The sequence below is a fragment of the Trichechus manatus genome, unplaced genomic scaffold, assembly GCF_000243295.1.
Source record: "Trichechus manatus latirostris isolate Lorelei unplaced genomic scaffold, TriManLat1.0 scaffold00043, whole genome shotgun sequence".
Taxonomy (NCBI): Eukaryota; Metazoa; Chordata; class Mammalia; order Sirenia; family Trichechidae; genus Trichechus; species Trichechus manatus.
Window position 1 is genome coordinate 7,965,097 of NW_004443979.1, and position 27,803 is coordinate 7,992,899.

Below are 27,803 nucleotides of genomic sequence, written 5' to 3' on the forward strand. Positions count from 1 at the left end.
TATTGACCCTTTAATCATTATGTAGTGTCCTTCCTTATCCTTTGTGGTGGATTTTACTTTAAAGTCTATTTTGTCAGAAATTAATATTGCCACTCCTTTTTTTCTTTTTTTAATTGCTGCTTGCTTGATGTATTTTTTCTATCTTTTGAGTTTTAGTTTGTGTCTTTAAGTCTAAGGTGTGTCTCTTGTAAGCAGCATATAAACGGAATTTTTTTTTATCCATTCTGCCACTCTCTGTGTCTTTATTGGTACATTTAGTGCATTTACATTCAGTGAAATTATTGACAGGTATGAGTTTAGTGCTATCATTTGATGTCTTTTTCTGTGTGTTGTTGACAGTTCCACTTAATTTTCTGTGCGAGTCGTTTTTCTTTACGTATTTTCTTTTCATCTTTTTCATTGTTGTTGATTTTGTATTTGCTGAGTCTTTATGTTTTTCTTGTTTTTTTATTTTGATGTGTAGGATTGTTAGTTTCCTTTGTGGTTACCTTAATATTTACCCCTAGTTTTCTAAGTTTAAACCACTCTTTTATTTCTTTATATCGCCTTGACTTCCTCTCCATATGAAAGATCTATGACTACATTTTTTAGTTCCTCTTTTTTGTTTTAATGTTGTCATCTTTTACATATTGATTACATTCCCTATTTTCAGTGTTTTAGCTTTTATTTTTGTGACTTCCCTATCTGGGTTGATACCTGGTTGCTCTGTCCTGTGTTCTTGTCTTGGGTTGTTATCAGATATTAAGAGATTTTCTAACCAGAGGACTCCCTTTAGTATTTCTTGTAATTTTGGTTTGGTTTTTGCAAATTCTCTAAACTTCTGTTTATCTTGAAATGCCCTAATTTCATCATCATATTTGAGAGAATTTTGCTGGATATATAATTCTTGGCTGGTAATTTTTTTCCTTCATGGCTTTATATATGTCATCCCATTGCCTTCTTGCCTGCATGGTTTCTGCTGAGTAGTCTGAGCTTAGTCTGTTGACTCTCCTTTGTAGATGACTTTTCGTTAATCCCCAGCCGCTCTTAAAAAGTCTCTCTTTATCTTTGGTTTTGGCAAGTGTGATAATATGTGTTGGTGATTTTCTTTTGGGATCTACCTTATGTGGGGTTCGATGAGCATCCTGGATAGGTATCTTCTCATCTTTCATGATATCAGGGAAGTTTTCTGCTAATAAATCTTCAACAATTCTCTCTGTATTTTCTGTCATTCTCCCCCCACCCCCCCACCCCCGTTCTCATACTTCAGCCACTTGTAGGTTATTTTTCTTGATAGACTCCCACATAATTCTTAGGGTTTCATTTTTTTTAGATCCTTTTATCTGATTTTTCCTCACATAAGCTGGTGTCAAGTGCTTTATCTTCAATCTCACTAATTCTGACTTCTGTTGCCTCAATTCTGCTCCTATGACTTTCTATTGAGTTGTCTAATTCTGAAATTTTATTGTTAAGCTTCTGGATTTCTGTTTACTGTCTCTCGATGGATTCTTACAGCCTGTTAAATTTGTCATATGCTCGTCTCTAATCTTAAATTCCTCTATTGTTTTGTCTATGCGTTCCTTGGCTTGTTCTGCATTTTGCCTGATCTGCTTCCTGATTTCTTGAAGAGTTCTGTATATTAATCTTTTGTATTCTACCTCCAGTAATTCCAAAAGTTCTCTTCCTCCAGAAAATTTCCTGATTCCTTGTTTTGGGAGCTTACTGAAGCCATCATGGTCTGCCTCTATGTGATCTAATAATGACTGCTGTTTCTGAGCCATCAATAATTTATTATATATATTTATGATATTTATGTTTGCTTACTGTGTCCTAGCTTCTTGTTTTGTTCTGGTTTGATATGCCCAAATAGGCTGCTCATGTGAGCTAGTTTGATTCTTGGTGCCTTTGAAGCTCTAACATCCTGTCACCAGGTGGTTAGATCTGTTACTAGGGATGTGAGCTCAGGAGTCTGTTTACTTTTCCTGTATGGATTCAGCTCAGGTGTCCAGGTAGTCAGTCACCAAGTATATGATGCAGGCTTTCACCTATAGTCCTAGACAGGCAGGGGTGATTGGTGTAGGCACAGGTATCTGGCTGCTGTAGGTGGTCACACGCTGAGCAAGGCAAGGGGCTGATGGCTTCCCCTGATTGTCTGGGAGGAAAGCATGTCCGTACTCCCTAGAGTGTGTAAGTGGGTGGGTTTTGTAGCCAGACTATTGGCACCCAATGCTGTTGGCTGTAAGGACTAGGAGGCACCACTTATTCTTGGATCCCTGTTGCAGGTGGTTAGGTGGCATGGGTGGAGCCACCAGTCTTCAGTCCCCTGATGTGGATAGGTGACGATGCTGCTTAATGGGCAGAGGAGTGTCAAATGTCACGAACCTGCCACTTCTCCATATAGCTGATACAGTTGAAATTAGGCTTTAGGTATATATACCCTGTTGTACTGTGGTAATGAGGGCCTACGGTGCTGAAATAGGCCCACACAGGTCTATGGAGGGGTGAAAGTCATTCAAAGTCCATGGACCAAGGGGACATGCCTGTGCCTAGGCAAAGAAACTGTGCCTACCCTGAGTTCCCAGCTTAGGGGAGATGGCAGATTATTTTTTTCCTGTTTGTTAATTTGTTCCCTCTCCAAGGCCTGGAGAATGGCTCAGGGCATGTGATTGGTCCTATTTCTGGACCAGGGGACTTGGCAATCACTGAAGCTGGCCTGGGACCCAGTGTAGAGCAGGGAGGGGCAGGTAAATGGGAGAGAGGTTTTTCCAAACGGTGGTGTTTTTTGATCTGCACAGTAGGTCAGACACACTCATTTATCTTTCACAGACTGAGTGCCACTTTTCACTAGTTCTGGAGGCCTGAGTAGACTCTGCCACTCAGTCTCATCAATGTGGAAAACACCTCCCAAGCGCCACTGCTTGCCTCACTGCGCATGTCAGCCTATTCGGCCTGAATGGTGCCAACTCCCACCAGGTCAGGTCTGGCAACTCCTCGCTGCTTCCGAACCATCTCTCCCTCCCCGTGCTACTCAGTCGGATTCTTCAACTTTGCCTTTGCTGTTCAGGGCTCCTAGACTCATATATAATTGATTCACTTGTTTTTTGGGGTCTTTGTTGTAAGACAGACCACAGAAAGCATCTGACTCCTCTCCCATCTTGGTCCCACCTCCTATTTCCATTCATTCTTAAACTGCTTTTAGATGTTGTTCCAAACTCTCATAAAAAAATAGTACTACTGGGATTTATGTGAAGTTTTTCTGTTCATAAATTTTATATGAGTTTTTCCTAACCCCAATCACTCCAAAACTGTATTACTAACACTATACCATGACAACTTGTGTATTTCTCAGATACATGATAGAAGGAAAACTCCACCTGTTTCTCTGCTATCAGTTAGGGTAGAATCCCATTTTAATTAATAAGTGAAGACAAGTCTAGGCCAGATAATTTCTGGTCTGTAAAGAAATTTGTAGATTTGAATATCCTTCAGTAGTGAGTCTTAGGGATGCAAACTGCCTACTTATTACTTAGAGAATTTGTATCAAGTGGATCCATCATGGAGGGAAAAGGGAGATGCATTTTAGTGGATCCAGACACATATGTTTACTTACGGGATGAGGATTTAGGACATTAAGCCACATCCTCAATAATAAAGCTCTAGGATTTTCCATTTTCTTCTCTGAAAAGAGAAAAAAACTAGAGGGCCCACATAATGAAAACTCCAGAAATTTTCTAACTCCTCCATGTTTGTTATTGCGGTCAGCACCTGCCCATTTCTAAGGCAATAAGTGGCAAAACCCATAAAATGCAAAGAGTCTGAACCTCTTTTTGCAAAGAAGCAGTTAAGTTAGTCTCTCATGTCCCCTGAATGAGAAACTATTGTCCATTCTGCAGCATGTCTTCTTTGGAGGAAGAACCTCAAAGTAACGTAAGTAACAAAGGTTACCCAAAGAAGAGGAAACAGAGCCAAGAGACTAAACAAAAAGCAGAAACAGGATCACTGGGAACTGCTGGGATCTGAGAAGGTCCCTGGGCATGGGCAAAAAAAGAAGCTCACAGCCTACACAGCAAGGTTATTCCTATTTACCTGTTGAAGTCTCCTTTCACTGATGAATACACAACACACCTTTTAAACAACAAAAAACTCTACTAACACTTATAGTCTTAGGTTGCTGCATATCTAGTATTTAATATATTTAACATGCACACTATTTTGATATGACATTAGTGTACAATACTTACAAGTGGAATCAATGAGTTTTTTATCAAACTTGACTTACACAGCCCAACTAAATTGTTAAAAATGCTTGAATCGATATGTTTTCATACATTTAGGACATAAGAGACTCACCTACATGAATAAGAATCTGATCATTCATTAACCCTAAAATGGATGTCACTTTACCAAATCTCAATAAATTATAAAAAACATGATGACAAAATGTTAGGAAACTAAACTTAGCTGTGTGTATAACAGAGAGAAAGCATGGCGAAGCTGGTTTTATACCAGAAGTGCAATACTAAAAAAACCCTTAAATGTAATTGACAACATTAATAGGTTAAAGGTGAAAAATCAGATGACATCAATACATGCAAAAAAAATCACTTGATAAAATTCCAAAAAATCCATAATTAAAAAAAAAATTTCTTAGCACATGCAAAATAAAGGGACTTTCTTCACTCGATAAGGGATATCCATGAAAAAGCTACAGCAAAATCCTTCTTGGTGGTTAAATATCAGAAGAATCAAATTTATAATATAAAATAAGATAAGGAAAGCAAAAATTAAACTATTCATTCACAGAGAATATGATGTTTATACAGGAAATCCCAAGGAATCTGCCCTAGAATGATTTAATTTAGAATTAACAAAAAAAAAAAAAAAAACAAGAACAATAAATGCAAAAATGAGGATACCTTAGGAGAGGCAAGGGGATGGGAATGAAATTCGGGGGAAATCCAGGAAGCTTCAACAGTATTGCTAATGTTCTACTCGTTAAATTGGGTGGTGAATTCACAGGTGCATATTTTATTAAGTCTTATAGCTTATACATTGTTCTTGTTGGGTGCTGTCAAATCAGTTCCAACTCATAGCAACCCTATAGGACAGAGAAGAACTGCCCCATAGGGTTTCCAAGAAGCGGCTGGTGGATTTGAACTGTCGACCTTTTGGTTAGCACCGAGCTCTTAACCACTGCGCCACCACGGCTCCAGCTTATACATATTACATGCATTTTTATAATCCACAAGCATTTTGCAACTTTAAAACATTTAAGTCACACATTGATGTACATGTCCCCAATCATGGGAGCTTCTTTAGGGCTGGGAACAAGTCTTATCTTTAATGGAAGTGAAATCTTGCACATAGGAGGTACTCAGCATGTATTTGTTGAACTCCAGTACAATGTAAAGTGAAAAAGGAGCCTGCCAAGTAAAACAAGGGCCATGAGTTGTCCGAATCTTTACACCTCCTCTTCCTTCTGTTTGAAAAATCTGCTACCTTTTACTCCCTACCATCCAACATCTCAGCCCTTTCTCCTGGCCAAGCCTTCCCATCCATCATTCTCCATATTGATACCTCTTGCTCTAGGAAAAAGGAGCCCTAGTGGCACAATGGTTAAGTGGTTGGCTGCTAACCGAAAGGTCAGCAGTTCGAACCTACCAGTGGCTACATGAGAGAGAAGACCTGGTGATCTGTTTCCGTAAAGATTATAGCCTAGGAAACCCTAGGGGGCAGTTCTACTCTACCATACAGGATTGCTACGAGTTGAAATCAACTGGACAGCACACAACAACATCAGCTCTAGGACATCCTTCTATGGCCAGTCCCCTTCCACCCCCTCCTGGATGGAGCCACCCATTCTGGACTCCTATAACACACTGACCTTCTCCATCATAGTAACAATCCTATATTTTCCATCAGACCAATGATTCACAAAATGTGATCCCCAAACCACGTGTATCACCATCACTGGATTATTTGGTAAAATACAGATTCTGACCACTCCAGCCCACCAACACACACAGCTAATAGGAGTCACTTCAGTGTAACATATGGGGACTTACATTTTTAACATCTCTAGGGCATATAGCTGAAGGCTAAATGGTAACTCTTCTTGGGACCTTTTTCCAACTTGCTAGCAATACCAATTGTCATTTGTGTTCAACATCCATATAAAGCATATTACACAAATTAGTGATAATCTAAATAAGGATGTTACCCTAAAGAATCCCTTATGCTCTTTAATACATAAGCTTGATCAAAAGTAAACAATCCAACTACCTAATAACATTGGTATTTTTAAGTAATTAAGCAGTTTGTGATCTTCTTAAGGATTTGATTCTCTAAAGATTTTTATTTCTAATTCCTACTTCCAGTTGTTAATAGTCCCATAAACATTTGATAAACTGAGTTTGAACACTTCCAGGGCTTTTGGATACAAAACAGAAAGCAGCTAAACTATGTTTCATAGACATTTGTTTTTCCCCATTTAAAGAGAAGCACACTGGGAACCTCTTAAAGGATTTCAATGAAAGAAATACTCATTTCTCTATCAAGTTCAGTGAAGAGCATTGCCACTCAAAAATCCTACCTTTTGTCATACACTGATCACCCTTTTAACCTCTCCATTAGCCATTTCTGCCCCTAAATCCTTAATACATCTGTATTTAACAGAATTTTCAGGAGAAAACACATGTTCATTTTTTTTCTTACATTACTTTATCTGAGAAATTCTGAGAAAAATCTCTCTCATTATTTCTTTAACTTGATTCTTGAATTTTCTACTTCTGTCACCTGAAGATAAATTTCACTTTTATCTATTTCCCATAAGCATACTCCTTTATATTTAACAGTTAAATTCTATTTTATACATGGCCTATTCTGTTTCTTGTAAAAATTATTTGTTAATGAACTTAATTCATTTGTTCATTAAATTCATTAATTAAATTCACTCCACCATAAATTCATTAAATACTTGTTAAGCATCCATTACATGCCAAGCACAGGGCTGGGCACAGGCAGGTCAAAGAAGAAAGATAAAGCCACTCCTCTCAACAAGCTAGTATTTTATACTGGCCACTCAAAGGGTCGGACAGAGCAGGAGAACAATGTAGAACAAAAAATCAAATTCATAAAAAAAATACCAGATGTACTGGCCTGATAGAAACTGGAAGAAGCCCCAAGACTATGGCCCTATGACACCCCTCTGACGTGGAACTGGAGCCATTCTTGGAAGCCCCCTTCCAGTGAAGCAACAGACAGGCCTATAAAATAAATAACATCATCGGCAAAGAACATGCTCCTTAAAACAATTATACGAGACCAAAGGGGCAACATTTGCCCAAAAGCAGAGAAGGCAGGCAGGAAAGGGTAGGAAAACCAAATGACAGGAAACGCAGAAGCCAGATGGGAAATGGGGAGAGTGCTGACAGTGTGGGGATCGAAACCAATGTCATGGAACACTTTCTGCACAGTTTGTTGAATGGGAAACTAATTTGCTCTGTAAACTTTCACCTAAAATACAACAACATATTTAAAAAAAAGAAGCTAGTTGTGATGGTTAAGATTGTGTGTCATCCTGGCTGGGCCATGATTCTCCTTTTTTTAATGTAATCATTCCCATGATTGAATATACTGTGAGTAGCCAATCAGATGAAAGGGAGTCCCCTTGGGGGTGTGGCCCGCATCTGTATATAAGCAGACGTTCTGGCTTTTTGCTCTCTGGATCCTGAGGCTGCTTCCTGTTGTCTCATCTCCCGTTCTTGGGACTTGAGCTGTCAGCTTATCTGCCAAACCTGGGATTCGTCAATCTGCACAGACTGTGAGTGGGAGCCCTGCTCTCCGACCTTCCGATCTTGGGCTTGCCAGCTTCTGCAGCTCTGTGACTTGGGAGAGGCCTCTACCCTGATCCACGCACTTGGGACGTTCTAGCCTCTACAAACACATGAGCTGTTTCCTTGATATAATCTCTCTCTATATATATATATATTTATACACTTCACATACTTTTGCTTCTCTAGAGAACCCAGCCTAAGACACTGGTATTTTAGTGGAAGAAATTGTATAGTCTCTTTTCGCTGTCCTTTAAATACTTCTCCCTTCTTTCCTCTTTCTCCTGTCAGTGTTTTCCTATAGGTAGTTCTTCAGCCACTTGAACTAATTCCATTCTAAATTTCCTTTGAATTGTTTTTATTCCTATCAGCTTCCTAAGGCATTTTCCTTACCATGGGTCCTGAAAGGCAGACATAACTTCACTTGTTTATGTTCTACAACTCATCATTGCCCTTTTCTTTTTGTAACATCTTCTCTTCCTTTCCAAAATCAATTACTGTTTAAGCACCCTTCTTGCTTTACATTGCGTTATAAAATTTGCTTCAAAGGTGGTGTCTTCCCTCCTCTTTAAATACTCTGTCTTGCAATATTCTCACTTACTAATTTTCTCTCCTGTATTAAGGTTTCCTCCTAATATCAGTGTTCAGATGGCTTTCTGTTTTGATGTGGATATAGGCATTTATCAATCTTATGTTTCTCTATATTGTATATCCAAAAAAAAAAAAAGTTATTTCTTAATGATAACATTCAGTACTTACTACATACCAAGTATTGTTCTAAAAGCTTTGGTATACATGATATTTAATTTAATCCTTACAATCTTTAGAGATAAGTAGCATTATTAACCCCATTTTATAAATGCGGAAACTGAGGCAAAAGTGATCATGTGACTTGCTCAAGGTTCCTCAGCCAGTTAAAGGCAAAGCCAGGAGTTAAACCAAAGTAATCTGGCTTCAGAGTTTCTGCCTTCCCTTATCCACTAAACTATGCTGTCTCTTAAACGTAAAAATGAAAAGACTTGCCCTTTCTTATCCCAGGTACCACAAGAAAATCTTTTAGCCCCAAACAGCTACCCTAATAGTATTAGGGGAAAAGTTTCAACAAGTAGTCCAGTTTCCTTAAGAAATATACATAATCTTTCCCCTATAGAACTTCATAAGAAAACACTGCCAGCCTCACGGATTTTATCATATTAACTGATCCTCTCAAGTTTTCAAAAAAAGAAAACCAACAGAAGAATGTACTTCAATTTATTTTTCTCCCACTTAGTTTGGTACTTGTTATCAGTTTTTAAGCTTACCATTATTTCTCCAGAATTGCATGGTTTTCCTTTTGGGGGGGGGAGTCTATAAATTATGACAGGAACCATGGTGGCACAGTGGTTAAGTACTCGGCTGCAAACTGAAAGGTCAACAGTTCAAACTCATCAGCTGCTCCAAAGGAGAAAAGATGTGGCGGTCTGCTTCCATAAAGATTTATAGCCTTGGAAACCCATTAGGGCAGTTCTACTCTGTCCTATTGGGTCGCTATGAATCGGAATCCACTCAGTGGCAATGGGCATAAATTATGAGGAAATTATGTAACTCCTCCCTCCCTCTATCTTCTATTGATGTCTAGGCAGGGCATATTTCGGTTCCTGCTGCCTTCTGCTTCCCTCTCCACTGGCACATACTGGCTTTGATTTGTGCCCCTACCCAACCCCCACCCCATTCAGCAAATGTTTATTAATCACCATGCATGTGCTATGTTAAACACTAAATACCCTAGACGGTTTAAAGAAATACACAGTTTTACCAGCCTCCTCAGCCAAGTAATTAAAGTTACTCATATAAGCTTTCTACGATAAAAAGCCGTATGTGATCACTTGCTGACTTCTTCAGGAAACTGTTTCTCAGAGGTAAATGATCCTTCAAAAAGTTTTATTCTTGGCCTTCTCCCCCTCAGTCTTTATTTCTCCTGCTGACTCTTACTCATCTCAGCCTTTTTAAAAACTGTATTTCAGATCTACCAAGCTTGTGGTAAAAGTGAAACCAGTAGACAATTAAGCATTTGAGCTCCTTCCTAGTATGCAGTAAAGAGTAAGACAGTTTGTATCTAGGAGGATCAGAACATCACATTGAGAACTATAAGGACCACAGATTCCTTAAAACCCTTGTCCAATACTATGAGAACAGCATTATTAAAATGAAAACCCAAAACTCTAATCCCAGTGACCTCTGTTGTTGTTAGGTGCCGTCAAGTCGGTTCCCAAGCACAACAGAACAAAACATTGTCCAGTTCTCCGTCATCCTCACAATTGTACCAACGTTTGAGTCACTGTGCTGATCCATCTCATTGAGGGCCTTCCTCTTTTTCGCTGACCCTCTACATTACCAAGCATGGTGTCCTTCTACAGGGACTGGTCCTTACTGATAATTTGTCCTTTGGTTTGCAAAATACAGATTAATTAAAAATAAAAGGTTTTGAATTAAGTAGCAGTTACAAATGTCATGGAGTCCCTGAGTGGTACAAACAGTTAATGCACTCAGCTATTAACCAAAAGGTTGGATGTTTGAGTCCACCCAGATGCACCTTGGAAGAAAGGCCGGGCAATCTACTTCTGAAAAATCAGTCATTGAAAACCGTATGGAATACAGTTCTACTCTTACACTGGGCATCTGCTTGATGGCAACTGATTTTTAGAAGTATCATTGACTTCCATGGTAACGTCTCATTCCAGGCATTACTAGCCTATTTTTGTTATTATTTAATTATATTTTATAAGTCTATCTAAAGCGTCCCTCTTCTGGGGAAAGGTGATAGTCATTTAGTTCAAATTTTCTACTTTTACTGATGAACTACTGAAATTTTTTGTTTTGTGTTTCCACAGTGCAACTTAGAAATATCACCATCAATTCCAACTGTAGCTGTAGTTATAAGGCACACAAGACAGAAACACACACAAGCATGTCTGGTCCAAAAGCATAAATGCATTTCTTTATAACCCTGTGCCATTTCTATGCAAAAAATTTATACTAACAAAACAATCATAGCTCGATGCAAACCACTACCATTTATATTTGCAAAAAATCCCATATGCTCTTTTCCCTGTGTACTGATGCTAATATACTAACACTGTAAGTTCATTTGTGCATATGAAAATCATACTTATAAAAGTAAAATACACTGCTTTAAGGCTGTATGTTGTTTCAAAGATAAACTTTCAACCCTTAATTGAACATCAAAGTGATAGCCAATAAATCCTCAACCTCTAATAAGGGTGATTTAAGTATAATCAAATCCTTAGAACCCATTTTTAGTTCACCCTTGGTTTTCTCAGGTACACCAGCTTCTCTCAAATTGAGCATTTGCACTTCAGTAATTTCCCAATTCAGGCACTTTTCTTTTTTCACACCTTACCTTATATGTGGCCTTCCATTATACTTCCTATTTTCAGAGTGTCTAACATGACTCAGAACAGAAAGCTATTTTTCTTTATAAAGGTTATGGCAGAAGAAGAGGGTGGATTGATTTCCCCTGAAGCCACATTTTATTAGCAGTTCTGATTGGCTAAAAAGGAAAACATGTATCTATTTAAGTGGATCAGACCCTCATCTATTCATTCAACAAGAACTTACTGAGTGCCTGCTATGGACTGGGTACTTTCCAGGGTTGTGGAAATACACAGATGAATTGGATAAGGGTGTTGCCTTGAAGGAGCATCAGTCTAGTTGGGGAGACAGACTTTAAAGTAAGTAGACTATGGTGTCATGAATGCTGTATCAGAGGTTTGCATAAGTGTTACAGGTACCCAGTGGGGATGGAAACTAATTCTGCCTGTCTCTAAATGAACACTTCATCTAGAAGACACAGGAACTGGGTCTTTAAGTATGAGTAAGTTTGTCGGGTGAGGGAGAGGAGAATGTTCCCAGAAAAGAGAGCAACATATACAACAAGGGCATGGATTGTAAACAGCATGATGTGTCCAGGGCATGATAAGTCATTGGGTGTGATTTTGGATCAGGATGCAAAGGACTGTTGAGAGATGAAGATGAAAGGGTGGACTGGGCCCATAAGCAAAGAGGGAGCCATTAAAACATTTCAGATAGTATAATGGCTAGCCAACTTGTATTTCTGGAGGGAGAAAAGAATGAAGATGAGGAGACCATTAGGATATGGGGTGTTTTTGAGTTTAAAATACAGAAGTCAGAAAAATGAGAAGAGTGCTAAGGTGATCTGCTACTAGCCGGTCCTATAATAGTTGATGAAACCATACTTCCCTTTCACAATAATCTTAAATGTAGTTTTATCTCTAAATTTTTGGATAATAGCCCAATGTTTCTCAAACTCAATATGCCTCTGAATTGCCTAGGGATCTTGTCAAAATGCAGAGGTAGAGGTAGAGGTCCGCTGAAATGTCTTCATTTCTAACAAGCTCCAAGGTGATGCCAATGCTATTGGTCCGTGGCCACACTTGAGTAGCAAGGTCATAATGAGTAAGACTGCTGACTTTAAAAAAAATGACTTCGTAATGAAACTGAATACTTGAACATCACTGTTGATTATGCAAGTACAAGGGAGCATGTGTGTTTGTCTTCCCATACCCCCTAAGAAGTGACATGAAACACTTGCTAAGAATTTGCACTGAAAGGCAAAACATTTCAAAAATTAAAAAACAAAAAAACACAAATCTGTTGCCATCAAGTCGATTCTGACTCATAACGACCCTACAGGACAGAGAAGAACTTCCTCATAGGGTTTCCAAGGAGCAGCTGGTGCTGACCTTTTGGTTAGCAGCCAAACACTTAACCATAATAACAGGTGTGGTACCTTCAATGCCCAGAGTACCCAACCTGTAGACAAAGCTTGTTAACAGTTGCTATTTAAAATCTCTAATTTATTCTAGTAATTACAAAGTTCATTTTCATATTTAGGTGGCCATTTATAACAGAAAAAGAAATATCTGAAAGGTGTCAGGTATATGCTCCTAGCAGAGATGATGTTTAATAACTGCCACTGAAGTAGGGTCACTATGAGTTGGAATCGACTCAGTCACAACGGTTTTTTTTTTTTTTTTCTTTTTAAATCAAAGTAGGAAGGAAGAAGCCCTGGTGGTGCAGTTGTTAAAGGCTTGGCTGCTAAGCAACAGGTAGGTGGTTTGAACCCACTAGTCGCTCTGCGGGACAAAGATATGCTTCCATAAAGTCCGCTTCCACAAACATTACAGCCTTGGAAATCACAGGGAGCAGTTCGACTCTGTTCTATAGGGAAGCTACGAGTCAGAATGGACTCGACAGTAATGTTTTTTTTTTGGTTATTGAAGTATGGTAGTTTTAATCTTAAGCTGCTTAGTTACTGCCAAGAAAACATGGCATTAAACAGAAGTTCCTCATTTAGTTTATCATTTAAAATTGTCTATTTTGACCCTCTAACTAGAGCAGAACCATTTGTAAGGATGATGTTCTCTCAAACAGTCAACATTGCATACCCGAAATGTAATGGGGGAGGAAGATGTGAACAATGTATCTTGATTCAGAATACTTTACTACCTTTCAAAGAGAGGAACTTCACCTGGATTTCAAGTTTCGTTTTCATCATTTTCCCGGTGCACTGGGACACAGATGGTGTGTGGTAATTTTATGCACTCCATCTAAAAGCATCAGTTCCTCTTTTCATTGACCAATCCATACTGCTTCACGCAAAAGAGACATACTGGTGATTTATCTGGTGTAGTACAAATCAAGACTAAACAAAAGCAATTCATTCCAAATCAGGACCTATTCCTGAGCTGGAGAAACTTAGATGTCCCTTAACTGTTGCAAAAACAATCACCATTTTTCTGTTTTCCTCCCTCCTCCACAAAAGATAGTAGAAAAGAAATATTAAGAGAGCTGTGGAAGTGAGAAGTTAGACAGTAGCAAGCATTTCTGTCTTGTTTATCATTTGATCCTAACTCTCTGAAAAAGTACTAGCAGTGAAATCAAATCTCTTAAAAAATATGAACAAGCTTCTCATTTAAACTTGTAAAATTTTATCCTTACCTAAAATATATTTGCCACATTTTCACATAATTTATTTGCAACTGAACAATTTAAGTAATATTAAATGGTACCAACCGCTTGACTGGAACTTGTGAAGTTTTCCTGGTATATAATAATGCTTTACTAAGATGTTTCGGAACATAAAAAAGCAAAATCAATGCTGGGGAAAAAAAACTGTTCTTTTTGTTCTAGATTCTGTGTTTGGAAAATATTGCCATGTAGCATTTATGGTAACAGCTGTACAGTTAAACTTCAGGCACAAACTGAACTGCAGAGGATCTGCTACATAAATAAAATCCCCATGGCAACTAAATGTGCTACTAGATAACAGAGAAAAAAGGATTTATGTGTTTGCTGAGCTGTCTTGCCCTAAAGGAATTCTCCAGGCAAACGCAGGCCACCTGCCACATGTTATATTAAGCTCAGCCTTCTGGACTTACTTTCAAATCCACAGCAAAAAGGTCCAACTACTTTTATTTGAAAGTTTCATTGTTCTTTATTCCCAGCCCCTCTAAAAATAAACAATTCATTTTTCAACTTGCCTGCTATATTTTGCCCTGGATACAAAAGCTAATTAATGAATTTGTTTGTGCTCCTAAACATTTTATTGATCTTAGAGAAATAACAAGCATGTGTATGAGAAAAAGATGTTTTGTTTTGTTTTTTAATTTGTGGAATTTTCAGATTTGTAAAGTCAAAAAACTGAAACATACAATTTGCCTTCTCCAATGTAAGATAGGCTGTGTGGAGGGAGTACAGAAGTTTAAGAAGGAGTTTCAAATAGGATGGCAGAAAAGGCAAGGTTAACATTTTCTTTAATATGTAAAATATTTATAGTTACTTTATTCCTGAAGGAAAATGGGGCTATAAACATTCTAGGATTCTGTTCTAGATGGTATTTGTTATGGATTGAATTGTGTCCCTCAAAAATACGCATTAACTTGGCTAGTCCATGATTCCCAGTATTGTGTGACTGTCCACCATTTTGTCATCTGATGTGATTTTCCTGTGTGTTGTAAATCCTACTTCTATGATGTTAATGAAGTGGGATTAGTGAGTTATGGTAATGAGGTAGGACTCAATCTACAATATTAAGTTGTGTCTTAAGTCAATCTCTTTTGAGATATAAAAGAGAGAAGCAAGCAGAGAGACATGGGTACCTCATACCACCAAGAAACAAGAGCCAGAATAGTGTATCCTTTAGACCTGGGCTCCCTGTGCTGAGAAGCTCCTCGACCAGGGGAAGACTGATGACAAGGACCTTCCCCCAGAGCTGACAGAGACGGAAAGCCTTCCCCCTGGAGCTAGCACCCTGAATTCATACTTCTAGCCTCCTAGACTGTGAGAGAATAAATTTCTCTTTGTTAAAGCCATTCATTCACTTGTGGTATTTCTGTTATAGCAACACTAGATAACTAAGACAGTGTTATTAAGTCAACTTTAAAAAAAAAGAAAAAAACTTTTCAAGCAATTAAGTATAGTTTCCCACCTCCAATGCCCATCATAAGTAAAAGCAGTACTGCTGAGCTTAGATACTTGATAATTCTGCATATTTTTATGTTCCAAAGTTCAAGCATCTTTGACTTTATGAAAATAAAATGTGACACATACTATTTAAACAGAGAGAGAAAAAAAGAGACAAAAATTCATTACATATGAGACACTCAACATAATACCCTACAAGAAAATAGGGAACTAGACTAGAAATACACTGACCCAAATTTCAGGTCTGACTCAGACATAGACACTGACCTCAAAGAAACAATGCTATTCTGTCCAACTGAGTTCTCACTTGTAAACAGTCATATGTAACTATTATCTACCACTCAGTCTTGCCTAAATTGTAGGTATATTGAGAGAATAAATTAGGCTAACACTGCACTGGTTCACATACAAGTGAAAGAGAAAAATGAGTCAGTCAACTGACACACAAAAATATCAAGGAAGATTTTACCATTAAATAGTCAATTTGCTGCTTTCATTAACTACTGGCAACATGTATTGATTCTCACATAAGTTATTTTCAGGTATTTAATGATATTAGTGGAAATATTAAGACTCTGGTGGTGCAGTGGTTAAGTGCTCAGCTGCTAATCAAAAAGTTGGTTGTTTGAACCCACCAATGGCTCCTTGGGAGGAAGATGTGGTATTCTGCTTCCATAAAGATTTACAGCTGTGGAAAACCTATGGCAGTTCTACTCTGTCCTATAGGGTTGCTATGAATCAGAGTGAACTTGGCAGCAGTGGGTTTGGGGTTTTACTAAATAAAAGATACAAATTTATGTAAATTTCAATAGGATAGTCTTTGTTCTCTCTCAGGAATCTTTGGCGTTTTACAGGCAGATTTATGCACTGTCATCTAAGAAATGAGCAAATCTTTAGAAAGCTGTTGATCTGCAAAACACAAACTTGGGCTACTCTGTAACACAACCAAACCTAAATCATCACAGCACAGTAACTCAAAGAAATGTCATTAATACCAAACTCTTTGGCTTACACAGCTCTTGCCCTCCTTCTCTGTCATGACAGTAGATATTTACTATAAATAGCAATTGATCCTTTCAATAGAGGTAGAGTCCTCAGGAATGCTTCACAGTAGCCAGTGTGAGGTCAGTCTAGACTTCAAGTCTAGACTCGCACATAGTTTTTGACTGCGACCCTCTTAGACCAGTCAAATACCCTCAGGGGTTGGACCTGCTTTATCTTCACGTTACAATTGCAATAGAACAATAATGTTGTAATACTAATCGACTGGATAGGAATGTGCATTATACACATATATACATGCATATACACACATACACATATGTGATGGAGTTCCAGCTAATAAAATATGAGCAGAAGTGATGTGTGCTACTTGCAGGCCTGGCCCACTGTAAGCTTCCCCTGGTGCTCCTGCTTTCTCTTTCACCTTCTAGCAGACTGGGAGGTTGACTCTGGAAGCCTGGCCCACATTCTGTCAGTTTGGGTTCCTGAATGATTAGAAGGGGCAGCAACTTCCTGTCCAGCAGTAATATGCATATTGAAGAATTCTAAAAACAAGAAATTGTTGTCTTAAACTACTGAAGTTTTAGGAGTTTTAAAGCAGCAAGCGTTGACTTAACGTAACATTTATCTTGGTGGTGTGTTGTAAGTTATATAAAAGAAAGAAATTTATAAGCAGCCCATCAATTGAATAAATCGGGAGGAACTTACATATATACATTTGTTTAATTTTGTGCGTGTGTGTATATGTATACACATATGTATAAACACACATACATATGTATATATATATACAAAAACCAGTTGCCATTGAGTTGATTCTGATTCTTGGTGACCCCATGTGTGTCAAAGGAGAACTGTGTTCCATAGGGTTTTCAATGGCTGGTATTTTGGGAGTAGACCACCAGGCCTTCCTTCCCTGGGTGGTGCCTGTGAGTGGATGCGAATTTCCAAATTTACAGTTAGTAGTACAGTACCTTAACTGCACCACCCCAGGACTCCATACATACACACATGTGCATACATACACACACACGTGTGTATATATATACATACACATGTATATCTACATGCATGTGTATGTATATATATACACACGTGTGTTTATGTATGCACATGTGTGTATGGATGGATATATATACTCATATACACACACACTTTAGAAATAAGGTTATTTAAATGTGATTCCAATTTGAACCACAATGTATGCCCAGTATAAAGAAGCTAGTTGGGAAATTATGCAAATTAAGACACACAATTCCAAACAAAGGTTAAGCCTTATTATAAAATAAAGGGTAGCTTCACAAAGAGCAGAATGAAGCATGTATACTGTTTAATTTCCAAATTAACAACAAAATATGTATGGTGATGCTCAAATAAGATACAACCTCTTCATAATTCAACTGGGAAACTGCTCTTACTGAGTGGCATTTTGATTGAAAATAGGACAAATCTTTTTTTTAACATATTTCCTACAAAAACCCACCTAAAGGCACCTCAGCAGTTTACACCATATTTTTATTGACTTTTTTTTGTAGGAAGATGGTAATTTGGATGAGGTTCCCATTTGTGTATTGCAGCTAATAGGCACTGAGCCATGACAACTGAAGTTAAGTATTTAAGATGGACCCCTTTGGGTCTACAAAAATACAGAAGTCCTTTTTCTAGAAAGAGCCTCTTAAAGTCTCTGAAATAGTCTTCAGTTTACAAGTTAGGGAGCTAAACTAGGAGATTTCTCCTTAAGTGTGAGTTAGGCCAAATTGTCAGACAGAAGCAGGTCACCTTCATAACATTTTCCATTGTTTGCCTTCATTCTAAGTCACTACCTATAGAAATAGTCTAAATTCCCATGAAAACAAATCCCTTATGACTGCAGATGACAGAGTGATAAACATCTAATAGAAAAACAGCAAAAAATTCCTTTGAAAGTTATTTTTATATTCAGATAACTCATGTAGATAATTTCTAATAATTTCTTAAGTACTTTTTTTTAACTCAACTACTCTAGTTAGATTGTAATATTACATAGGATCACACACAGTTGTTTTCATAATCATACTTTTTTATCCTCCCAGAGACACTGGTAGCCCATCATAATCTCAGACTCACAAAAGAGATGTCTTATGACATCAGCATTGTTTGTTCATCTTCTGAATTTTTAAGCATATCTATAGTCATAAGCTCATCTCCCGTCTGCCAGTCTGTCATACTGTGGCGGCTTTCATGTTGCCATGATTATGGAAGCTATGTACTTCAAATACCAGCAGGATTACCCATGATGGACTGGCTTCAACCGTGTTTCCAGATTGACATGGACTGGAAAGAAAAGCCTGTAAATCTACTTCCAAAAATCAGCCAATGAAAACCTTATGGATCTCAACAGAATATTGTCCAATATAGTGCTGGAAGATGAGCCCCCTAGGTTAGGAGGCACTATATAATGGCCACAACAATGGACTCAAACATGCCAATGATCATGAAGACGGAGGACTGAGCAATGTTTTGTTCTGTTTTGCATAAGGTCTCCATGAGTTGGAGCTGACTAGACAGCAACTAACAACAACAGAGTCATTAAGCACTGAGCAAAAGTTGACAGACTTGTACATGATCCTTCTTTCCCTACTGATAAACCTCCGTGAAGATGAGCCTGGACTCATTGCATCAACTTCCTTGCTACTCCTTCTTTCCTTAAAACTTGGAAACCTAGTTTCTAATCCTTTCAGTGCATTACAATGTTTTTCCCAAATAACACTCCAACTGTCAAAGCCAACAGCCTTTTTTTCAGTCCACAGCCTTCAGGACCTTTCTCCACCCCTTTATAATATTACCCTTTTCCTTAATATACCTAAAGCACTTAGAACAAAGACTAGCTCATGGTAAGTACTTAATAATGTTAGTAATATTACTTTTATTATTTGTTCTTGAAATTCTATTTTATCCTGTCTTCCTTGGAATAGCAATCTTTATTCTCTTCCATACCTGGCTGGTTTGTTGTAGTCATGAACTCCTCCCTCCTCCCATCTTCTAAAGTCAACTGCTCCATGGTCTCTTTCTTCAAGCCTCTTTTCATTTTATTAAACATTTTTGCATCTTTTAATGACAGTATTATAACCTACCCTAATACATCTAAACTCTCTAAATGTTGCATATTCCATTGGCAAGAGTTCTCTTTTATATTAGAAGTTGTTTCCTTAATTTCTAGACTCGTAATGTTGCTTGGCTTTCTCCCCAGCCATTATGTCAAAATGGACTTTGTCAATAAATAGAGTTTAATGTGACCATCACATATAAGGTAAACCCAAAATATGACTACTAAAAACTCTCACTGCTACAGTATTATGTAAGACTCACACAGTAAAGGAGGTTCTCATTTATTGATTACATCTGCGTGTTTATCTCTCTCAATCATTATTAATGACTCTTGTTTAAGAAGTATCCTTTCAGTAATCCAGGAAGTTTGTCAAATACCCAAGTCTTCTATAAGTAACCTTCAGAGTAATAAATTACCTAACATGGCCCTTCTAGCCATGGTCTCTGTGACTCATACACAATGACTGCGTGGGAGTATGCTAATAAGGTGTATGGAACCTGTGATGGTTGGGGTTATGGGTCAACTTGGCTGGGCCATGATTCCCCATATTGTATGGCTGTCCTCCACTTTATGCGTTGTGGATCCTGACCTTTACAGGCTGATGAAACAGGACTGGTGTAGGGTGTGTCTTGGGTTGCAGCCTTGCAGGAGGGCATGGCTCAAGTCCCACCCTTACTCAAGTTACCCCTTCCCTGGAGTTGACCTGCATCTGAGATGTATGTGTGGATGTCCTGGCAGGGCTCGCTCTCTCTGCATCGGGATCCTGCATCCAGTTCGTGATCAATTGACCTCCAGTTCTTGGGACTCAAGCCAAAGTCCTTCCGTCTGACCTGCGAATTATGGGATTCACCAGCCTCCACAGCCACTTGGGTGGCAGCCTATCATGTGACCTGATCCACCAGCTTCCACAGCCTTGTGAGCCAGCAGCCTGTGGTCTGAACTGCCAGTTTGGGTTTGTCAGCCCCTGCAGCCACGTAGGCGGGGAGAAGCCTACGCCCGACCCACAAATTTCATACTTACCAGCCTCCACAACCGAATGAGTCGTTTCCTTTATAAGGTTCATGAGTTTTGTGAGACACTGCAGTGTATTAGGGAACCCAAAGATGAGAGGGAGACTGCTGAGGGAAGAGGGAGTAGTTGATGTTAGAGATGATGGAGTGGTGCAGTAGTTTGGCAAAGCTGGACATTTGAGACATCTTCAACCTCTGCCTCATAGGAACCAGCTTTGTGCTGATCCTTATAAAAGAAATTATTCATTTATAACCTTACCACCATATTAGCATCTCACAGATTTTCAGCAGCACAGCATCTTTCTGCTTGAACCCATGTGCAATTGTTTTCAAATGCCTTTCAGTATATGAATCTCAGGAAGCACAAGAAACGTGTTGAGTACCATAAAAAGTTAGAAACTGTGCAGGCCATCAACAATGTATTGCTTCAAGCTGCAAACTAAATTTAAACTAAACCTCTGTTCTGTTTTGGGAAAACCGTACCATAATGATAGAATATGGTAAGCTCATGGTGGACATAAATTATAAAGTGAGTTGGTTTGCTTTGTGAATTACTATAGCAAAGTTAATTTCAGACGGCAATAGGACTATTTTGAAAATCCCAACTAGCTTCTTTATAAGAGCATGATTGCTAAAAAGCCAGTTATTAAGCTATTGTTCTCCTTTTTAAAGCCACCCATCTACACCTTGCCCTGTGATGCTGAGGCTGGGACTCTACAAACCACATTTCTGTAGGCTCTGCCATAAAGGGCACTAAAGCGAGGCTGCAAGGCAGAAGGAATTAGAAGAGATTTGCTCTCTATGGGCTCCCTGTCTGGTACCATTAACCAGTTCCTTCCTGAGGCAGCAGCCGAGTTAAGTTTGTAGTTTTTCCAACACTTGTAGATCAGCCCCATCACCAGTACCCTGAGAGACACCAGTACCACATGGCCAGTGCCCCCAGCCCCCATCCAAGGACTGAGTTTCAGGTTCATGGGGTCCCACCCCTAAACTAATTTTAGTAATTCCAACCAATTCTATGGTCCCCCCAGCCCTAGGGGTAGTAGTCACTTTTGCAACTATTGTCTTTAAATTGGAGCTCTGGTGGCACAGTGGTTAAGAGCTCAGCTGCTAACCAAAAGGTTGGCAGTTAGAATCGGCCAACCACTCCCTGGAAATTCTACAGGGCAGTTCTACTCTGTCCTGTAGGGTCACTATGAGTCAGAATCAACTCGATGGCAACGGGTTTGGTTTTTTTGGTTTATCTTTTAATTGCTATCTCCATGATAAGTCAGTGTTCTCTTTTTAGTTAACAAAATCATACCTAATTAACAATTCTTTATATTAAATTCTCTCCATTCAAATGGCTGGTGTGGTTCCTACCTCCTGACTGGATTTACTGATGCAGAAATGTATATAGTACTCGTTTCCATGTAAGCTTACATTTACCAAAGTCTGACCTAATGATTATTAATCGTGTAAGATGCTCTAGAAAAATTAAAAAGGTTTTTGTGTTCAGAAAGGTTAGGAAAACAGCATATTACAACTTTCCCAGAGACTATTACTGTGCAATTCAGTAATAAGTACATTAAATGCTTTCAGAAGTCCTACTGTAAAAACTCAATGTTTTTCAAATTTACTTCAACCTGAAAACTTTCTTTTAAATATCTCTTACCAATACTGTGAAACCTGTGTTCTGTAGAAAACATTTTGGAAACTGTTACTGTTACTCATCACATATTCACTTTACAACGTTGGCAAATCACTTTATACTAGATACAGGCAGATCATACAATATCAGTAATGTGTAAAAATCTGTAGGATAATTATTGAGAATATTTAATATTTTTCAGGTATTTAAATAAAGATATACATACACATATATGTAATCATGATTAATATATATGAGTGTGTGAAACGTATCTCTAAAACAGATAGTATTTGTTAAATAAGTTAGATATTAAATGATGAATGATTAGGGTCATGAAATCACTTCTGTTAAACAGAATTCCTCATTCAACATAATATACTGTAACCACATCATCAAAAATGCTATTACTGAGAGCTCTTGACCAGGACATGAAATTAGTCTTCTTACAAAGAACTGGTATTAGACTTGTATTTAAATGTTGTCTACTTGCATTTATAACTATTAAAATTGACATCTGAATTACAGATTGAAGGTTATGTGTGCATGGCTGTATGTAAAAATGAAAAGAGATTTGTGTATTTTCATAAATAGCACTGCTGCACAATGTTAAGGTCCATCACAGTTTAATCTGTGCGCAATAAGATATCTGAAACGGAATCAGCTTTATCATTACACTTTCACCACAAGAATCCCCAAGTCGCTCAAACATATAAATAAACATGCAGGACCACATATATACCAGGAAAATTACATTACTTTTGCAATATCTAATGCAGTACTTTACCAAAGAAACAAACTATACTGGAGTCTCATTTCAATATTTCCTAGGTATGCCAATAACCAGGGATACTGTAAATTTCATTCTGTGAAATTTAATTCCCAGAAGTCATAAGAATGATAGTAGAAGTTTTTAGAGAATACCTACTAGGTGGCAAGCATTGAGCTAGGGTTCTTCATATAGTATTTCAGATCTTTAATAAAGCAAAAAATAAAAACAAACATAATATTTGGCAAGCTTAGTAGTGTCACCCCCATTTTACACATGAGAAAACTGAGGTTCAAAGGTTTAAAAACTGTCCTCTAATTACCTGGTTTCTATTTGCTGGAGTTGGAATTTGAAACTATATTATTGTTTAGAAAGTACCCTTTTGTGACACAACCCTGAATTCACATGAATCTTTGTATTACCACAATCATTTGCCACTTCAGAGACGTTCCACTGCATTTCCAAATGGGTTCAGGCAATGTGTTTCTTTATTATTACTAGGGATAGTTTATTGGACTTTGTAATAAATCGAATCAGGACTGTAAAGAAAACAAGATAAAACAAAATCCTCTTCACAAACACATAAAAAAAATAGTGTAAGTTTACTCTAACTTGATCTTTGTTAGATGCGATCACATAAAATACTTCACCAATAGATACGACAAATGTACTTTATATTTCAATGTGTCAAACCATTTCAATGCTCTGAAACTATGTTGAAGCTGGCAGGCAAGCAGACTATATTAAATTTTCCTCTGGAATCTACTTCAATTCTAGACTGAATTATTGGAATTTCAGTGACCCTAAAAAAGGCTGTCAGAAATGATATTCAACACAGAGTTTTCAAATCTAATGTTGTATTACAATACTTCACATAAAATAATATAGTTTCAATATAAACAAACCCAGTCAAAAACAACATTCTATTTGTTCCTGTAATTTTGTACACATTTTTTTATTGATTTGTCACAGCAGATTCTTAAATGTATTTTCTTCTTAAGAGAAAACTCATAGGCTATATTTTACAATTCAATAGTTTGCTTATGGATATAATAGAGTTATAGTATTTGCCCAGAATGTTTTTTTCCCCTCATTTTTAAGATACATAAACACAATAAACCTGTGGTTAATAGCTCTTAGCTGGCCAGGAATTTTCAAGACTTTTGTTTATTTTGTGGTCTGTTCTTATTGGTTTTTCTCCCCCCTACACAGAACAAAAATTGTCTTAAGTGATTTCCAGCAACACAAAACCAGTTACACTAGGAGTCTAATTAGCCATCAGTGAATGGGGAGATGGCTTAACACCCTTCTCTAGTTCTAGAAGGAAGACAGGTATCTTTCTCTGCATGGAAGTCCTAAAAATAGGAAATTTACAAAGCAATTCAAATTTGAATTATATTTTTCTACTAAGAGTTAAAAACACATCGTGTGTGCCTCTGTGTGTGTATCTATATTGTCACCCTTACTACTGCTGCTCACTACTTAATGGAACACCAGTACCATACTCCAGGCAAGGAACATTACACTTCAAGAAGTACTGATGTAAGGAACTTGGGAATTAAAATGGGAAGTTGGTTTGCTAACTTATAAACCTGCCCTTTTTAACTTCAACCACTTTGCAGAGAGTATATTTTCTCATGCTGCATGAAGCCACAGCTGGACATCTAACTTGATCTTTGGACTGCCCAGCCCTGAGACACAGAGGAAAGAGTCAGAAGGAACCCGTGGTAAAGAATCCAGCTCAGAAGGATGCCTGGTTCAATTGATAGCTACCTTCTGGTAAGCAACAGGCAGCACCCATCAAGCAGCCTTTACCCTGACCAAAGGCACCAGAGAGACTGACAACACAGTAGCTGGTACCACTCAAAGGGAAGTGATAGCCAAGGTTCCCCCAGCCCACTCCTGGAGGTAAATGCAAATGCAAACAAACCAATGCATGTATACACGTTTTCAGATTAACCATTTTAAGATAATCATTTTATTCACAGTGTTAAGGGAGAAAGTCAACCTTTCCTAGAAACATTCAGAACTGAAATATTAGAAAGTCATATGCTATTCCTGGTTCTATAACATTTTATTGTGTGATCTGAGGCAAGTTGCTTAGACTTCTGTGCATTAGTTCTGAAGTAAGTAGATATTAGTATCTGCCTCTTCAAATTATTTTCTGGAAATGAAATGATCTTTAAAGCACATAAGATGATTATTATCATTACCCTTTGCTTAAGGTAATAATAGCTTTTCTCCTCATTTTAAAGCAGGTCTCTAGCGGCAGTCTGAGGTACAGTCATATTCACAATTTTTCAAAAGCTTCCAACTGATTAGCCATCTACTTTAGTGGGCTAATGATTTGTTTTCCCTCTTATGTATCTATTTATTTTGATTGACAAAACATCTTTGATAGATAACAGTCCTGAAAATCTCACTCTTGTCCGGTGTAGGATGAGCCTGGCTCACAAACCTGGGATGAACTCAAACTGAATTAGAAACTTGGATCTGAGCTGACAAATTGGCATTTGGAAGCTGCAGCTGCACACTGACTTCACATGCTGCTCAAGGATTCCAGGTATTGTCCCCAATACAATCACATTCCATGAAAACATCAAATGATTTCAATGACCAGACATGTTGATTAAAATAATTATTAATACATCTTATTTAAAAAAAAAAAAAAAAACTCAGTAGTTAGAAAAAAAGCCACACAAGCCTAACCAACCAGTTTAATTTCTCCCACCCTTATAACAAGGCTTAGGTGAAAACTTAAAAAAATTTCTTTTGAATTGCTGCCATTATCTAGTGGACAAATCTTGGTAGTTAATCCTTAAATCAGAGGTAAAGATGTATTTTTTTCTCTCTCTCAAAATAATGTCCACTGGCTTTAGACTAATGCATCTTACAAAATGTTTCCTAAATTTTTACAAATGAGAAGGAAAAGTCTATTTTGGATGACTATGTTGTATGCAAGTATAAAGCAATGTCTTCAGTAAGAATGTGGGTCTGTGACTGATCTTACCAAGGACAAAAAGAGGTCATTCAGTCTAGGTTTTCCCATCTCTAGAAGCGACTTCACTAACTGCTTTCCGCTTTTCGTTGACTTTGTTTCACGTTATTCTCGTTGGCAGCCACCATCGAGTCAGTCCCAGACTCATGGCAACTCCATGCACAATGGAAGGAAACGCTGCCTGGTACCTCGCCATCCTGTGATTAATTGCAGATCAGACCGTTGTGACCCAAAGCATTTTCACTGGCTGATTTTTTGAAGTAGATCACCAGGCCTTTCTTCCCAGTCTGTCTTAGTCTGGAAGCTCTGCTGAAACCTGTTCAGCCTCCACTAACAGATGGGTGGTGGCTGCGCATGAGGTATATTGGCCAGGAATCGAACCCAGGTCTTCCACATGAAAGGCAAGAATTCTATCAATGAACCACCACTGCCCCTCTTGTTTAATGTAACTATTCCATAATCACATTCAAGAGAGTCACCTTTGATAGTCAGGTCTCCAGGAAGAAGCAAAAGACATTTCTCTTTATCTAAGCTTAAGTCTTTCAAGTAACTCAAATGGGAACCATCTTGAAAGATACCAGACATGGAAACTAGTAAAACCCATCAGTCTGGCTCATGTCATTATGAGATTATTTTCTAAATAAAATGGTGGTGTTGTTTCCAGAACACATAGTTTGATCAATTTTTTCCTTAGTAACAAAAGATGTTCAATGTGTATGACTGCATTGTTAACACAGCACCAACAGGTACAATTAGAACTAACCTGGGACTTGTTAACATTAGCTATTGCCTGGTCCTGTAATTTCTCTGCATGTTTATCTAGCATAATCTTAGTCATTATAAAAAAGGGTAGTTTTTGCCATGCCTTAGCAGTCCATGTAATCTATTTAAAGATTTAGTTAAAACCAGGTAGAAATAACCAATAAATAACTAGATACGAAGTTTGGAACACGGCGTAAGTTCAGAAGTGAACATGGTCGCTTTTTGTAAGCCAGAGAAAACAGAAACATCAGATTTTGTAAACAGCCGCCATCATGGTAGTTCCCTGCTGTTTCTTACTCAGTTTTCTCATCTTTAAAATGGAATAAAAGGTTATATTTTAGGCCTTTTGAAGATAATAAAATTTAATGCTCCTTGAAAGAAATACATTGACAAATTGAACCGTCACTTGGTTACATGTTTAATATGATTATTTGCAAAAAAAAAAAAAAAAATTTTTTTACAAATTTCTTATCTCAGCATTTAACAAACACAGATGTAATCCAATCTGCATGTTGTTATCACTGTGTCAAGAAATACTAAGGTTAAAAATCACCAAACATACAGATTACTGAAACCACACACACACTTCCCCATCATAATACATCAGATGCTCTCCCACATCATAAACCCTCTTCTAGATACATTCCTACATTCCTAGGTTGGTTAATAAAACCTTAACCACCACCAACAGACTTGACTCCTGTTCTCAGTGCTGACATGCTTAGTGAATACATATCTGAATCTTCATAAACTGAACAGTGTGTGGAAAGTCAAATAAACTGAAGAAAATGGGCACCATATTTTTTAAAATCTGTCCCGAGTGCAGAACATACTCAATTGTCTCATAAATTGGTTAAAATTGGTGCCACTAGAATTGAGTCACTGAAGAGTTTATTTCTGTCATCACATTAACTGTGTCATGTAGCGACTGCACCTAATGAACCCAATGTGGCTTATGGCCATGCACCGCCTCCTCTTAGAAACAAAAGTCTCAATGTTCCTGTGTTTGGCCAACTGGCATCCAACACTATCTCAGTAGAGGCAAGCAAATCACTAACATTCCATTCTGGCATCTGGCCAATATATTTTGATTTCATGTTTTCTCTCAACGTAAGTTGTTTGCACTAAAATGCTCAGCAGCTCTTAAAAAATAAAAAGAGCCACAGAATAAATTTGTGGTTTCTTTTTTTTTTTTTTTATTGTACTTCAGGTGAAGGCTTACAGAACAAA

General features: G+C 37.9%; 1 protein-coding gene across 2 annotated transcripts in view; it reads right to left on the reverse strand.

The window, feature by feature from the left end:
* NPAS3 (neuronal PAS domain protein 3) overlaps positions 1 to 27,803 on the reverse strand; it is a 1,017,265-nt gene that overhangs the window by 795,768 nt on the left and 193,694 nt on the right. The window lies entirely within an intron of this gene.